Here is a 17,660-nt window from a genome sequence, read left to right as displayed (position 1 = left end):
GAAGGTCAGCAGTAAGACATATGAATAAAGATCTCTGTGACATGAATAAGTTTAAGGAAAAGTACTGTGCCTTGACATGCATATACAAACATCTCCATAAACCTTTTTAGTACATAAAGAGCAGCATTGCTGTAGCAAGTCCCACCTTTCACCCTAAGGCGGTTTTCTCCTTTCTCAGTAAACAGAACATACAATCAGGTTTTACACCGAGATGTTCCATTGCCCAGGGATGGGCAGGAGACAGATGCTTTTCTCTATCTCAACTGCCAAGAGGCCTTCTTTCCTCTTGTACTGGTCCTCCTCAGCACAGACCCTTCACGGGTGTCAGGCTGGGGGACAATCAGGTCTTTCCCTTCCCACGAGGCCATATTTCAGACTATCACATGGGGAGAAACCTTGGACAATACCTAGCTTTCCTAGGCAGAGGTCCCTGCAACCTTTGGCAGTGTATGTGTCCCTGGGTACAATGAGATTAAGAGAATGGTGATGACTTTTCACGAGCATACTGCCTTCAGGCATTTGTTTAACAAAGCACACCCTGCACAGCCCAAAATCCGTTAAACCTTGAGTCACCACAGCACATGTCTCTTGCAAGGACAAGGTTGGGGGTAGGGTCACAGATTAACATCATCTCAAATACAGAACAAAATGGAGTCTCTTATGTCTACTTCTTTCTCTATAGACACAGTAACAGTCTGATCTCTCTTTCTTTTCCCCACAATTTGGACTGCCATGTTGAAATGTCTCCACACGTAGATACAAATGTGTGCATGCCGGTACACTTCATACTTTAGGTCCCCAACTGGTCTCTCTACAGACTTGAGGTTACAGACCTCAGGTGTTGAACTCACCCATAGTGGTGGCTCGTAGAGTGATTTGTATACATTTAGCTCTCTATGCCTTTTTTGGTTGTGATAATATGTAAGTTCTCTTTTTCTTGCTTTGGAGTTTAATTATAGAATCTGTAAATATAGTGTATGTCATCCAGATGATCTTTTGAAGTCATTGATAATGACCTTTAAAAGTTCACATGTAATACAGCATCCATTTTCCTGAATGATTTTTATAGTTTTCCCATTTGGCAAACAGATACTTTCTTTTGTGTATTTCTACTCCATAATTTTAGGAAAAAGTAAATCATTTTAGCTACATTTAAAAAAAAATAGACTTTCTAGGATTAATCAATGTAAAAACTGTTTCCTTTTATTAAAAAAAAAAAAAAAAACTATCTCTACCATTCTGTCAGACAAATTGTTGACCTTAATATATATAATCCAGTGCAGTATATTGATCTTGTTTATTATGCTCCAAATGGATGCTGGCAGAAATTTGATGAATTAAACGTCAACCACAGTGTTTTCTTCATGCCATTGCAATGATTTATTATGGATTATTTTGTTCAGTTCAAATAAATGATGTGTGTTCAGATTCTTTACCTATTTTTTAATTGGGTTGTTTACCTTTCTTACTTTCTTTTTTTTTATTTTTATTTTTACTTTTATTTTTATTTTTGGAGGCAGAGTCTTGCTCTGTCACCCAGGCTGAAGTAAAATGGCATGATCTCAGTTCACTGCAGCCTCCGCCTCACAGATTCAAGCGATTCTCATGCCTCAGCCTCCCCAGTAGTTGGGATTACAGGCACGCGCCACCACACCTAGTTAATTTTTTGTATTCTTAGCATAGGAGAGATGGTGTTTCACCATGTTGCCCAGGCTGGCCTCAAACTCCTGAGCTCAGGCAACGTGCCCACCTCGGCCTTCCAAAGTGCTAGGATTACAAGCGTGAGCCACTCTGCGCTCTGCCTGCCTTTATTATTGATTTGTAAGAATTTTTATATATTCTGGATACTATTAAATTCTTATCAAATACAGTATTTGCAAATATTTTACCCATTTTGTAGGTTGTATTTTCACTTCCTTGATAGGATCCTTTTGACACACACAAGTTTTCAGTTTAGAAGTCTATTTTATCAGTTTTTTTCTTTTGTGGCAGTTATTATGATATTGTATCCAGGAAACCATTGTCTGAAGCAAGGTTACAACAATTTATACTTGTGTTATCTTCTAAGAGTTGTAGTTTTAGCTCTTACAATTAAATCTTTTATTCATTTTAATTTTCATATATGGTGTGAGGTAAGGGTTTGACTTCCTTCATTTGCATATAAATATCCAGCGTCCCAGCACCATTTGTTGAAAAAGACTATTCTTGCCAGGTGCAGTGGCTCATGTCTGTAATTTCAGCACTTTGGGAGGCCAAGGTGGGCAGATAACTTGAGCCTAGAAGTTCAAGACCACAATGGGAAACATGGCAAGACCACATTTCTACAAAAAATTACACAGGCATGATAGCATCTTTCTGTAGTCCCAGCTACTCAGGAGGCTGAGGTGGGAGGATCTCCTGAGCCTGGGTAGGTTGAGGCTGCAGTGAGCCTTGATCATGCCACCTGGGCAACAGAGCAAGACCATGTCTCCAAAAAAAAAAAAAAGAAAGAAAGAAAAAGACTATTATTTCCCCTAGTGAATGGTGTTGGTACTATTACACAAAATCAATTGTCCATAGATAATATGGGTTTATTTCTTAATTCTTAGTTCTTTGATCTGTGTGCCTGTGCTTATTGTAGTACCAAACTGTTTTGATCATTATAGCTTTGTAGTAAATTTTGAAATCAGCACGTGTGAGTCTGTTACTTTTGTTCTTCTTTTTCAATATTGCTTTGAGTATCCGAGGTCTCTTGCATTACAACATGAATTTTAAGATCTTTCTCACCCCTACCCCCATTTCTGAAAAAAAAAAAAAAAAAAAAAGTGAGGATTGCATTGGATCTATATAGATCATTTGGGGGAATATTTATATATAAATTTGTTAATGATGTTTTAAACAACACTTTAACTACTAGAACTGATATCTGGTGTGAAAGGATTCCACCTTGAGCCCCATTCAGGAAGGTTAGTATTTAGAAGTAGCAAGAGAGTTGATTTAGTATGGTGTCATCTTTTACTCCAAATTATGGTGAGATTCCAGAGAAATTATTTGTGAGCTTTTCCTTAAACCATAATGACTGTGACATGTCAGTAGTTTTTGTCTGTTTTTATGCCGTTCTTTTATTTTTGTGCGTGTGTGGGCACCTCAACCAAATGGATGGAGCCTGAGGCAGGGTCTCCCACGCCAAAGTCTGCTGTGTCTTTTGATGATCCAATGCAGTTCCAAAGCTATTTTCTCAACTCACCAGCTCGTTTGTATGGCCCTGTAATTTGAAACAAAATCTAAAAAGAAATCTGAAGTAAAATGATTGGGGAGTGAAGTCAGACCACAGTGGTGGCTGTGGGACTACTTCCTGGCATGGAACACTAGAGCAGATGTGTCCTGATTTTTTTGTTGAGTCTTGGGAACAACCAATGATTTTGGACTGGAACAAGGGCTGGTTATTCTGTTTTTCACAAGCATCTGCCTTCAAGGTTCATTTTTTTAAAAGAGGAGGAAAAAAAATCAGTGATGTTTGCCACCCTGAGTATGGAGATGAATCCAAATTGAGATTAATTTTGAAATATGTTTCCACAAACACTAACTGGGAATGACGTGAATTTGTTTGATGTGAGACAGAGTTTGGAAGGCATGTTAATTTGCTTCTTGGTGTTCAACTCAGAAACAAATTTTGCGTGTATTCTCTGAGTGAGCTCCGTTACCAGTTAACAGTTTTCCTGCCATATACGCTATGTACTACTTTAGAAAGCAAATCATAGAACGTTAGTTATAATATCTCATCAAAAATAGTGGAGCCATCTATTAACTCCAAGTTATGAGACGTGTCCAAAGGAATGTTGACTTGGTGTGCAATCTAAACACTATTTATGAAGAGGCTTTGGACTTGGAGCATGAAACAGGTGGTCAGAGGGTCAAGGCCAGGGTGTTACTTAATTTCAGCTCCTGCAGATGGATTCAGTGACCTCAGATAGCACATTTAAAATAGCATGTTTTATGTGTTTGTCTTTTGATAAGTATGCATTTACATATGCTCATGAAAGCATGAGTTAAATCTTACTTCTTTGAAACAGTGCTTGGCAGCAACTTATTTTGTCTTGTACGTGTCTCTTGTGTCTTTGCTTTTGGTTCTGGGGGCATTGAAATTTGTCTGCCCATCCCCTGAGGACCGATGTTTAGGTGTGGATCTATGTCTTCAGCTTCCTGTATAGTATTGAAGTTGCTATAGCTGCATGTTCTCTAAAATTTTTATACATGTGATTTAATTGTTCATGCTTATGATTTTTAAGTATAGTATTCTGATAGCAAATAGATTTTGTCAAATAAAAACTAACTTTATCATCACCATTGAGATATCACTAGGTATATGACTTAGTTCTGTCACCACTTTCATTTGTAAGGAAGTCTTAGAGGTTTTCACAAGTGTATATACGATAGACTGGGCACGGTGGCTCATGCCTGTAATCCCAGCACTTTGGGAGGCCGAGGCAGGCAGGAGTTTGAGACCAGCCTGGCCAACATGGCAAAACCCCATCTCTACTAAAAATACAAAAATTAGCCGGGCGTGGTGGCACATGCCTGTAATTCCAGCTACTCTGGAGGCTAAGGTTGGAGAACCACTTGAACCTAGAAGGCAGAGGTTGCAGTGAACTGAGATTGTGCCACTGCACACTAGCCTGGGCAACAAAGGAAGATTCCATCTCAAAAAACAAAACAAAGCAAAACAAAACTGTATATATGATGCTTGCTTTAGCAGCACATACACTAAAATTGGAATGATTAAAGAGGAGATTAACCTGGCCCCTGTGCAAGGATGGCATGCAAATTTTGTAAAGTGTTTTATATGGAACTTTACTTATATGAGGTACCTAGGGTAGTAAATTCATAGATACAGAAAGTAGAATGGTGATTGCCAGGAGCTGAGAGGATGAGGGACTGTGGAGTTGGCGTTTAACGGGCACGGAGGTTCAGTTTGGGAATACTGAAAATAGTTCAGCGGGGAAGATGGATGTCCGTAATGCATCATCCATCACAGTTGCATAGCAGCGTGAACATACTTAATACCCTGAGCCTTGCACTTAAAATGGTTAAAATAGTAAGATTTATGTTATATATATTTTATCATGATAAATATGTATATGTATATTCATATCATTTGCCATTGTGAATAGCAAGGAGATTCAAGAAATAAGGACACAAGATCTTCAATAAATATGTATTAAATGCTTCCCATGTTCCATATTCTTTGCCATTGCCAGAGACATCACAGGTATGAGGGCACAATCTTTGTTCCTCAGGTAATTTAGAATAATTTAGAATTTGCTTGGGGAGACTTTGAATAAACAAGAAAGAAGCTGCATCCATGAGGGCAAGGGATATTGGTTGCTGTGTCTCGTAGCATTTGGTAGTCTCATTAGACAACCGTTCTTACTCCTGTCGCTTGCTGAAATTTATTAGTGAAGGAAAGAACCTTAGTTTTCAGTTCGTTCAGCCACATGATTTCATAGGCTAGGGGAAACCATGTAATATGCCCAAGGTCAGGCGTGGTGAATAAGACTAAAGACTGAATCTATCCCAGTGTCCCTGTGTCCAGTGATACTTACTTACTGCTGTTGCCAAGTTAAACAAAACTGGGTTTGCAGAGCTGTTTATTCACTTTCAGCATCTTTTCATTGACAGTGTGGTACGTAGAAGAAATGGCCCTCTTTTAGCATTTGTGACTCAGTACTAAGATGCTTCCCAAGCTCAAAGCTCCATACCCTTAAATATGTAAGTCAGCGTTAAGATATTTAAAGAGAATATGAATATCAGATACATTGTGCATGTTGCAGGATTTTTATATTATTTTGTATCTTCTGCTTAGAAGTCGTAAGCCAGCCCATGAAACATGCCAACAAACATACCTTCTTCCATGTGATTATTGCAGCCAGATTTTTCAGTGCAGGACAAGCAAAGGTTTCTCTGAAAGCATGAGATAATAATTCTCAGCCAGGCCTTCGCCATTTGCAGGGGATCAGACATACAGAGTTAGCTCTGTAGATGTTAATAGCTAGAGCCCCTGTTAGCAGATGGCGTGTTAGTGGCCTGTTGCTGCTGGCTATTAAATCATACACATCGGCTGGGCGCAGTCGGTCACACCAGTAATCCCAGCACTTTAGGAGGCCGAGGCAGGCAGATCACGAGGTCAGGAGATCGACAGCAGCCTCACCAACATGGAGAAACCCCATCTCTACTAAAAATACAAAAACTAGCCAGGCATGGTGGTGCACGCCTATAATCCCAGCTACTCAGGAGGCTGAGGCAGGAGAATTACTTGGGCCAGGGAGGCGAAGGTTGCAGTGAGCTGAGATTGTGCCACTGCACTCCAGCCTGGGCGACAGAGCAAGACTCCATCTCAAAAATTAATTAATTAATTAATTAATTAAAAATTTTAAAAAATGATACACATCATGAGGTCACCTCCCAAGGCAGCAGAGAATTTTGTGTATTTGTTTCTTAGTTTATATTGCTGCAACAGAGTAATTCTTCCTGATCACAGACTTTGCTTTTTTGTTGTTGTGTCTAAATTTTACTTCATCCTCAAAATAACCTGAGACAGACAAAGATAGTTTTTCCCATTAATCTCCTTCATGAGTCTGACTTTGCCAGCCAGGCTGATCTTATATCCATAGCCCTGGATGCCTTTATTTATGTTATTCCATCTACCTACAATGCCCATCCCCAATCTTGGCCTATTACATGTGTGTTACATTACTTTGATGTGTACATGTCAGTGAATTACCACTTACTGATTGTTCGCTTTTTGAGAGTATATATCAAATCTCATGTGCCTTTGTGTGTCCTGAAACAAATGATTAGGTATAAAGTATGTATTGCAAACACCATGCCCCGGGAATATTTTAGAGCTGTGGTTCTCCACGTGTGGTTCTTAGTCCAGCAGCATCAGCATCGCCTGGTATCACCTGGGAACTTGTTGGAAACACACATTCCCTGATCCCACCCCTGACTTCCTGAATCGGCAAAGCTAGGGATGGGGCTGAGCAATCTATAGTTGATCACGCTGTCCAGGTGACATTGATGTATGCTAAACTTTGCAAATCAGTGATTTAGAGACTAATCAACTTGTTAAAAAGTGAATAAATGGGCGGGGATCCATTGTAGCACCCCAATAAGCCAGTGAGAGTTACCTATTCTATTATCTTCTAGATTCACGTTATACAAATTGTATGCCACAGAAACGTCTAAGGTGAAAACCCAAAGGAATTGATGCATTTGATTAATTAACAAAAATACAACAGCTCCAATTCGTACAAAAAAATGCATGCATATCTGATAAGTAGTTGTAGATTAAAAGGTGAACAACTTCTCATGATTAATACCAATGAAAATATAATTTTTTAGAAATCTGTTATGCCTTGTCATGACAAGGATAGGTGAAAAGGAACTTTCATCAACTATTGGTAAATGTACGGGTGAAACCGTTTAGACTATTTGGCTCTACCTAATAAATGTTCAGTCTTTTCTAATTTTAGCACCGTATTTCTACAGATACACTGGCATCTTTTCTAATTTTAGCACCGTATTTCTACAAGTACACCAGCACATCCATGGAGGGGCCACTTCTGCTTGTCACCTGATATTCCTTAATACTGCTAATATTTTTTATAAGCATTATTACTTTTAAAATCATGTTAAAGAAAGGATAAATGATGTGTATCAGACTCAGTTTTCCCTTCTCTGACTCCCCTTTAGTTTACATCTCTCTGTCCCTCACTTGGGGCCTTAATACCCTTAAGATTATAGAGAAATTGCAGTAGGTAATGTTGACTGGAAATGCTAAATTTTAAGAAACGTGGGTGGAAATGGTTTAAGCCATCAGCCTAAATGATCAATGAAAATGTCAGACATTCTCCGTTTTCTTCTTCCAAGATATTATACTCTACTGTGGCCTTAGAGCTCTTAGTTCCTATATAATTCTGATTAAAAAGGAAGGATATGCTCCTCATATACCTTGCTGTTGTCCCCTTCTGTTCATTAGAGTAGCTGATGTCAGTCAAAATAAATTCTAGAAATGCTTGAGTACTTTTTTTTGTAATATACTGAGAATGCTGAAGCAAACTAACCAAATTTAAGTGTTTTAAGGATCTTAACAATAACAGGAAAGCCCCTCGATTTTCTGCTGAGAATCAACCTGAACAGTTTCCAGACTGCTGGTTGGCAATGTCAGTATCATGAGAAAAACTGAAAAAAAATAAGAAACTTTAGAGAAAAAGAGGAATCGGTGCAGGCTGGGGGAATGAACTTTGTAATCCAGTAGTCTTTCCCTGCCAGCATGTATTTTGATTTGATAAACTAAGTCTCTGCTTTTTCTCATCCTTTATTTTTTGGCAGAAAACCAGTATTTTGACACTTGAATGCCTTCTTTCCATCTTAAGGGAGAAGCCTTCTTACACTTAAAATGTGAAGTAGCTCCTTCAGGTATAGGATGAAAAATTAAGTGGGACTATCTGTGAATTACTCAATCGCAACCATTAACGAAACTAATGTCCTAATTAGCTTGTCTTTTGACAAACGTGGCATCCATATGTAAGTCTAATATTGTATGCAAATGTGAGACAAGTTTTGCTTTCTAGATCTCTGATGTGAAAGGAAGAGCTGGCTTCCTGGCTTCCTTCCCACGTTCAATATGAACCTGCCTTCATTCTGCTGCCAAGAGCTCCTCAAGGGAACATGAAAGTGGAATTAAACCCTCCTGGTTTTCAGAGTCAGAATACTGGGTGATTAAGTCGCTTGATCAAAATCAGAAACTGTGAGAGTGCTAAAAATGGTCAAGGCCCAAGGACTTCCTCATGTGTTGCCAAAGCCTTTCAGAAATCAAAGTGGATATTTAAATACCTGGGGTGCAAAAATCAGATGTTTTTTCTTTAAAGAAAAATAGACATATTCGAGCAGAATTGGGGGCCCTCTGCAGGAGCCTGAGTTTGGGTGTTTACTGTCGTCTAAAGCCTTGTTAATGTGGGCTTGAGGCTTCAGAATCCACAAACGGGAAGCTAGCGTCTGGCTGACTCCAGTCCTAGCTCGAGCTTTCTGTACTGCCCTATGTGACTTCTGCACTTTTGTGCCATCAGCCAGTAGACAGAGAAAAGTATCTGGTATTTGTTGGTGTCTTTGGTTTAGTTGCTTTAAGTCCTTGGATGGAGAAGGTTGAATGTCATCTTGAAATCATTGTTTCTTAATGTGTAATTGGGGCCAAGTGAAGCACATTAATTTAGAGGAGTTCTAGTTAAAAATACAGATTCTTGGGCTCTGCCTCAGACCTACAGAGATGTGCATATTTCTTATTCCCCCAGGTGATCCTCTAAACATTCAGAGGTTTTTAAAACTCATGCCTATATGTAATAACAAAAATATAAGGATTCTTAGAAACTTAGGTTATATTTATATTTGTCTTGAATATAGAATGACAGACATTGTCATTTTCATTGGAAAAAAATGAAGCAGAGACTTAGTCTAGCCAACTCTAAATACTTTCTGGCAGAGCCTAACTACTAGATTGCAGAGATGCTCCCCGCCTCCCCCAGTCCCCATCTATAAATTGGCCATATGAATTTCTAGTGGTGTTCACCTCCAAAGTGGTGATTTTATAAAATATTACAATGAAGCATTGTTGACCTCAAGAAGTTTAGCTGCATACAGAGTTTGTTTGGGTGTGGCAGCATTAGTGGCTAGGTTTTATTTATCCAAGATAAGACATCTTATTAGCTACGAAAAGGGATTGGCATAAACTGCTTATTAATGTCCATTAACTGTATCTAAAGGAAATAAACAGTATAAGAGGCCGAGCATAGTAGCTAACACCTGTAATCCTAGCCCTTTGGGAGGCTGAGGCAGGAGGATCACTTGAGCCCAGGAATTTTAAAGACCAGCGTGGGCAACATGGGGAGACCCTGTTTCTACAAAAAGTCAAAAAAAAAAATAAGCTGGGCTTAGGGCTACACACCTATAGTCCCAGCTACTCAGGAGGCTGAGGTTGGAGGATCGCTTGAGCCCAGGAGTTGGAGGGTGCAGTGAGCCCTGGCAGCACCACTACACTCCAGGCTGGGTGACAAAGGGATGACCTTATCTCAAAACAAACAAACAAAAACAAAAAACAGTATAAGCATAGGACGGGCTTGGGTCACAAAATTCTGCCTTTCCTAACTTTCCCCCATTTGCTGTTTGATTTGCTGTTTCAGAAATTGTGAACCTACTTCTCTGCTTACAGAACATTCACCTCCCTCTTAGATTCTTCCCTTTCTATCAGTGATACTGGCATTCTGCGTAAAGAATTATCCATTTAGGCTCCCTTCAAATCCAAAGTAATATTATTTGAATAAGAGATGAAAGGGAAAATTGACAAAATATGCCTGGAGTTGTCAGCATTGTAAATAATGGACTGTAAAAGCTTCATCTGGGAAGGTTGTCAGAGAGCCTAAGTCAGCTCAAAAAGTGTGGTCTTTTTAGAGAATTGACAAAAATATTACAAAGAAAACACATGCTGAATACCAACTCCAGGTGCGAATCCTGAGAAGCGACTCACTCTACTCTGCAATAGGAGATGAATTTTGCAGGTTATACAGGACAGCAATTTAAACTCCCTTGTTTCTTAAAGTATCTCCTATAGTGACTTGGGATGGAAGTCATATACTATCCCCTTTTTTGTTCCTTCGAAGTAAATAGACCACAGAACTGGAGATGTCCCAGACACAGGGGGAAATTGTTTGGGTTTTTCCCACTGCCTGTAGTGAAGCAGGATAGGGAGGAAGCACTTGGGAACTTACATGGTAAATGGTCAAGTAAAGAAAAAGAAAAGCCCAGAGGTCAGTTATGCTTTCAAATCCTGAACTGAGTCACATCTGAAATAAATCACTTCCTTGTCATTTCCCTGAAAGGGGCAGTATAAGAAATTCCTTGCACATCCCTGGTGAGCCCTGGTTACTCTCAGATTCGGCTATTGCCTTTGGGAAAAAAAAAGAAGACGAAGAAAGAAAAAAAACAGAATCCTCTAGAAAAAGCTATTCTGACCTTTGCTCTTTCTTTTGTCTGGGTGTGACTACATAAATGCATTAGTCTGCTAGGACTGCCATAACAAAATACCAAAATCCCACAGACTGAATGCTTCAACAACAGACAATAATTTTCTCATGCTTCTGGAGGCTGGAAGTTCAAGATCAAGGTACCAGCAGGTCAGTTTCTGAGGAGGCCTCTCTTCCTTGATTTACAAATGGCCACCTACGCACCATGCCCTCACATGGTCTTTCTCAGAGAGAAAGAGAGGTGTCTCTTCCTCTTATTCTTTCGTTTTCCTGAGACAGAGTTTGCTCTTGTTGCTCAGTCTGGAGTGCAATGGCACGATCTTGGCTCACTGCAATCTCCACCTCCTGGGTTCAAGCAATTCTCCCGCCTCAGCCTCCCGAGTAGCTAGGATTACAGGCATGCACCACCACACCTAGCTAATTTTGTACTTTTAGTAGAGATGGGGTTGCTCCATGTTGGTCAGGCTGGTCTCAAACTCCCGACCTCAGGTGATCCACCCGCCTTGCCCCCCCAAAGTGCTGGAATTACAGTCGTGAGCCACCGCACCCAACCTCTTCCTTTTCTTATTAAGGACACCTGTCCTCTTGGATCAGAGTCACACCCCCATGACCTCATTTAACCTTTATTATCTCTTTAAAGGTTCAATCTCCAAAGGTCCCTTGAGGGTTAGGGCTTTGATACATGAATTTTCAGGGGGACACAGTTCAGTCCATAGCAATTGGCTTATTCATACTTTGAGTAGATCCTCTTCATCGTTCCTCAGCTACTATCTGTTTAGTGCACGGCTTCTTTATCCTAAAACAAGTCAGGGGAGGCATGAAAGGCATTATTTCTCCTGCTTCTGCACCTAAGGCATTAAAACCAGGTTGTGGTCCGGCAGCCTACACTCGGCCTTGATGAACTTCAAATCCAAGACTTCCTTGGTATGTGAAGAGCATACACTTGTATGGAAGGATTTGACAGATGTGTGTTTGGTTTTCTTTTTGTTTGTTTGTTTTAGTTTGTTTCTTTGTTTGTTTTTTGAGATGGAGTCTCACTGTGTCGCCCAGGCTGGAGTGCAGTGGCACGATCTCGGCTCACCATAACCTCTGGCTCCCAGTTTCAAGTGATTCTCCTGCCTCAGCCTCCTGAGTAGCTGGGATTACAGGCACGCGCCACCACGCCCAGCTAATTTTGTATTCTTAGTAGAGACGGGGTTTCAGTATTTTGATCAGGCTGATCTCAAATTCCTGATCCACTCGCCTCGGTCTCCCAAAGTGTTGGAATTACAGGCGTGAACCACCACGCCCAGCCCAGATTTTTTTAAATTAATTTTTAACTGGTGTATCCACACTGTTACAGCAGGGGAATACTGCTGGATAGTATAACAAAGTATAGTGTGACAAACCCATAACCAAGCATTGTTAGCTATATTTTCTCATGTCTTGAGCCAGAAGGTCACAGTTAACCAATGTTGCTGCTAAACACTTGTACCATAAAACATTCTATTCCAGTCTTCCAGATTTTATATAAGAATAAAATAAAAACTTTTAGACTACTGGAGAATTTGTTGTTGTTGTTAATACAGTTTGTTGAATGTGAACCCTAAATTGAAATTGACATGCTAAGTTTCATAGATTACTTCAGCTGCCCTGACTTCAGTAAATTTAGTTGTGACGCACAGGTGCGCCAGCTGACTTCATTCTGGCATTAGAGGTGGTAATGTTTCATCACTCTGGAGTTAGTAAAACCTGAAACCCGCCAGGCATTTGACACAGAGTTTGCTTCCAGGGACAGCTGAGCTTCTGGCTTCTTGGAGAGGAAATGACCTAACCTCTGTGTTTACAAAGTGGTTGAAACTGAGGCCCTTCCACTTTCTGGCTGAGTGTAAGGGTTGACCTGGCATCCAAAATCCCATGGTCTTCTCAGGATAAGACATGCAGCCATTGGTGGTCAGTAAAGGATCTGTTCCCTGTGGAAGGGCATTGGAAGAGGAGCAGAGCTGAAACACACGGGTGTTCAGAGGGGAAACATCTCTGCACTTAGCAGGGCTAGATTAGACTATTACACTATTATCATAGAGCTTGTGATTCATCTCCTTTTATCTGTTTAATTCCAGCCTTGAGTAAAGGACTCACTAAGAAACCACCTTCGGCCGGGTGTTGTGGCTCATGCCTCTAATCCCAGCACTTTAGGGGGCCGAGGCAGGTGGATCACAAGGTCAGGAGTTCAAGACCAGCCTGGCCAATATGGTGAAACCCCCGTCTCTACTAAAAATGCAAAAAGTAATCGGGGGTGGTGGCGGGTGCCTGTAGTCCCAGCTACTTGGGAGGCTGAGGCAGGAGAATCGCTTGAACCCAGGAGGCGGAGGTTACAGTGAGCCGATTCGCGCCACTGCATTCCAGCCTGGCGACAGAGCAAGACTCCATCTCAAAAAAAAGAAACCACATTCTATTCCAGTAGATTTCTTATAACCAGAAATTACTGTCTTATCAGCAAATAGCTAATATTCACTGACATGGGCAGTGTATTAGATTCCTAGGGCTGCTGGAACCAGTTACCACAAACCGCGTGGCCGAAACCAACAGAAATGTACTCTCTCATTATCTCATTATTCTAGAGGTTAGAAGTCCTAAAGCAAGGTGTTGCCAGGGCCACACTGCCTCTTACAGCTCTAGGGGAGATTCTGTTTCATGCCTTTCGCTTGCTGTAGTGACACTGCCAGCCCTTGATATATTCCTTTGGTTGGTACATGCTCCCCTCCAGTCTCCACCTCTGTCTTCACGTGGTGTTACTCCCCGTGTCTCAGTTTCTGTGTCTTCTCTAAGATGAGTAAGGGCCCACCCTTCTCCAGTATGACCTCATCTTAACTTAATTATATCTGCAAAGACCCTGTTTCCAAGTAAGGCCATATTCTCAGGTATAGGCATTAGGACTTCAACATATATTTTGGGGGAAAATTCAACCCATAATGCAGTTATTTTTTTCTTTTCCTTGACTTTTAAGAATGTGAAGTATTGTCAGATTTTTCAACCACTATCAAATTTAAATCTAAGAACTACATGTCTTAAATTTATGACCTCTTCATTTGAAAAAAAAAAAAATTTAATTGGTACCAAATCGTGAAAGAGTTTAATGCTTTGCATTTGCTTGAGGCTGATTAATGAGTAAATGTGTAAACTGTGGCTGTTTTAATTAGCCAGGGTTAATTAATGTTTACCACACTTGGAAGATGAAAAGGCATGTATAAATGCTCTATAATGTGAATCATGTTTTAATTTGTTGTTGAAGTTTATATTGTAGCCAAATAAGAATTGCTTATGTCACACTTACAAAGGGAAGTTCATCAATGGATACAAATATACAGTTTGATAGAAGTAAGACCTAGTATTTAATTATCAGCAAGGTGACTAATTTACAGTAATCTATTGTATATTTCAGAATAGCTAGGAGAATCTTATTTGAATGTTTCTAGTGTAAAGAAGACAGGCTGGGCACGGTGGCTCACACCTGTAGTCCCAGCACTTCGGAAGGCCGAGGTGGGAAAATCGCTTGACCCCAGGAATTCAAGACTAGCCAGGGCATCATAGTAAGACCCCGTCTCTACAAAACAAATATTTAAAAATTAGCCAGGTGTGATGGTGCATGCCTGTAATCCCAGCTGCTCTGGAGGCTGAGGTGAGATCACTTGAGCCCAGGAGTTCGAGGTTCAAGTGAGCTATGATCACACTACTGCACTCCAGCCTGAGTGACAGAGAGAGACCCTGTCTCAAAGAAAAAAGAAAAGAAAAACATATAAGTGATGGATATCCCATTATACTGATTTGATCTTTCCAAATTATATGAATATATTTTTTTCCCATATAATCTAAAAATAAGCACATAATATAATTTAATATCTTTAATCATTTAATATCATTGATACATAATATATTTAATCATTTAATATTGATACATAATATCAATACAGAATACAATCAATACAATTATTGATACATAATATCAATACAAAAATTTTAAAATGTAGAAAACGATGTTGGAGCACTATGGTAATTAACGTAGAGGCTCTGACTTTTGAGGTGCATTAATTACCTGTTACTGAAGTTGAACATGCTTTAACATTGTATGTTTAGAAAAGGTAGTTACGTTTTTTAATCTGATTGTGTAAGAAGGAAAGAGTAGAAATGTTTAAGGCAAAGTCAATAACTATTTAGTATATCATAATTTCAGATGAAATGTTTTTTGTTTTTTTTTTTTTTCTTTTTTAGTTTCAAGTTGAAACATTTTAAGATCTGATAAGGAAAGGCTAACTGTGCTGAGATGAAAATAACAGTTGTAAAGTAACTTTTTAAAAGAAAATACATTTCTAGAATTTTGTGTAAATTTTCAACAAAGCCTCAGAAGCCTGGATGAGGTCTTGTGCTGAGACTGGAAAGTGTGGGGATTAGAAAAAGTTTGGAGAGATTGGAGAGTGATCCAATGAGTATGAGGCCTGAAGATGTACATCCATGGAGAGCAGCTGCCCCAGGCGGGAAAACAGATTATCCATTCTCGAGTGAGTGGCCAGGTGGGATATATTCCATCATGTCAAATGGGTTGTACTTTCCAGCACCAAGATTTGTGGTTCTCTAGGTGAATAAAAATGACACCCCCTTCATTTCACTTCACCATTGTCTGCATGGAGGACATATCTAAAATCAAATTAGCAGAAAGGTCGGGTCTACTTTACTTTTCATCTCCTACACTATTTTCTTCTTTGTTCTCGGCAGGAAAAAATGAAGTTGCATTTTATTATTATCTCATAGATTCTTATACTAAAATGGTTTAAGACCCATTGCATTTTATTTGGACTAAAAATGCTTTACTCTCTAGTTCTTAACAATAACACCAGCCTGATTTTATTGTGTTAAGCACTGCAATTAGACAAGGTGTGAAAAATACAAAGAATTTCAGCAAGGACATATGATTTTATCATGGGTGGAGCTGTTCATTGTCTAGCAAAATTTGATACCAGATAAATCCCCTTTGGGGAATCGAATGTGGATGCTTTTTCCAAAGCACCTGCGAAGTTCCTCTGATATTGGGAACGCTTCCATTTTCTTTCTGATGGTTCCCTATGGGCTGTTTCAGCATAGAAGTGAGCTCTCTGGGTCCATGTTTCCAATGGCTCCACCCAATGTCCTGAAAGATTGCAACTCAACATGTGTAAATAGAACCTTACTCCCCCATATTTGCTCTTTTCATAGATTAAACTCAGGTCAAGAATTAGAAGTTTGGCCTCCACCCCGTTAGCATCTCAACCCTATCCCAATTACAGCCTCCCCCAAATACCGCCACCAACATGCCCACTGGTTTTCCTTGGGCCACTTCCTGAAATATCTTTCTGGCTTTATCACTCTTGTGTGCATCCTTATCGGCTATGCTTCTGGCCATTTTTTTACTGCTGGCTTGTCTGGTTAGTCTTTTGTAATCGCCAGGCTTCTCCTCCATCCTTTCTTCACAGTTTACCTGTTAAAGAAGCACAGGTCACTTGACCCATAGAATTCCCATAGGTTGGGATTTTACTAATTGTATGGTCATGGTATAGGTCAGTGTATTCCTCTGCCCTCTGGATCCCACAAACTGAAAGCCTCTTGGCTAAGCCGCTTCCCTTTTCACTTCCCTTGTATCCCAGCAGCCAGAAGAGTCACGGAGCCTGGGCAGCTCGTCCTCTGTGCCTTGGTACATGCACTTGCATCTGCCAGGACAGTGCTCTCTTTCCCTTGGGCCCCATTGTAATATCACTAGTCACATCCCTAAAGCCCAGGCTAGTTTGCCATTCTGTCTGTTTCCCTACCGTAACCCTTGTATGGTAATTATTCTTATGCCCACCTTTTCCTCTGAACCATGAGCCCTTTAAGTGAAAAGAAATTGATGAAGTTATTTCTAGCACTCGCCTGGAAAAAGGAAGGAAGGCAGGGAGGGAGGGGCTCACTAGTTTATGATAAAGTGGTTTGATTTTCTTGGTTGCAGATTATTTCTTTTAAAGTGACTCTTTTCAGCTTCTCTCACTCCTGTGCATCGTGAATGAATGCTCTCCTGAAGACAGACACTTTCCATTCATTTCCAAGCTCCCCATGTGAAGTGCTTTCTGTTGCCAGGCTTGGTTTCCCCACGTGTTTTTTTGTTGTCATTTTGTTTTGTTTTGTTTTTGAGACGCAGTCTTAGCTCTGTCGCCCAGGCTGGAGTGCAGTGGCGCCATCTCGGCTCTCTGCAAATTCCGCTTCCCGGGTTCATGCCATTCTCCTGCCTCAGCCTCCCGAGTAGCTGGGACTACAGGCGCCTGCCACCACGCCCGGCTAATTTTTTTGTATTTTTAGTAGAGACGGGGTTTCACTGTGTTCACCAGGATGATCTCGAACTCCTGACCTTGTGATCCACCTGCCTCGGTCTCTCAAAGTGCTGGGATTACAGGCATGAACGTTGTTAAAGAAGCATGTGAATAAGCTAAAGCAGAAGAGAAAGAACCATTGCTATATCTAGAATTGTTCCCCAGAAAGCAAATTTTGTGTTAAAGAAAACACAGTAGGCCACTGTGCAGAAGTGCACAGAGGATTTGTGTGCTTTTTTTAATCTGCATAAATATA

At 40.3% G+C, this 17,660-nt stretch overlaps 1 protein-coding gene and 1 non-coding gene across 7 annotated transcripts in view; both read left to right on the top strand.

The window, feature by feature from the left end:
* The window catches only part of APP (amyloid beta precursor protein), a 288,984-nt gene that overhangs the window by 230,219 nt on the left and 41,105 nt on the right, over window positions 1-17,660 (top strand). The gene's annotated exons all lie outside the window — the stretch shown is intronic.
* On the top strand, window positions 4,724-4,828 carry LOC117096830. The gene has a single exon (XR_004442665.1). It is a non-coding gene; the product is annotated as a U6 spliceosomal RNA (small nuclear RNA).

The sequence above is a fragment of the Trachypithecus francoisi genome, unplaced genomic scaffold (genome assembly GCF_009764315.1).
Source record: "Trachypithecus francoisi isolate TF-2019V2 unplaced genomic scaffold, Tfra_2.0 Lachesis_group14, whole genome shotgun sequence".
Taxonomy (NCBI): domain Eukaryota; kingdom Metazoa; phylum Chordata; class Mammalia; order Primates; family Cercopithecidae; genus Trachypithecus; species Trachypithecus francoisi.
The sequence above is the reverse complement of the archived record's forward strand: the minus strand, read 5'-3'. Positions and strand labels throughout refer to the sequence as shown.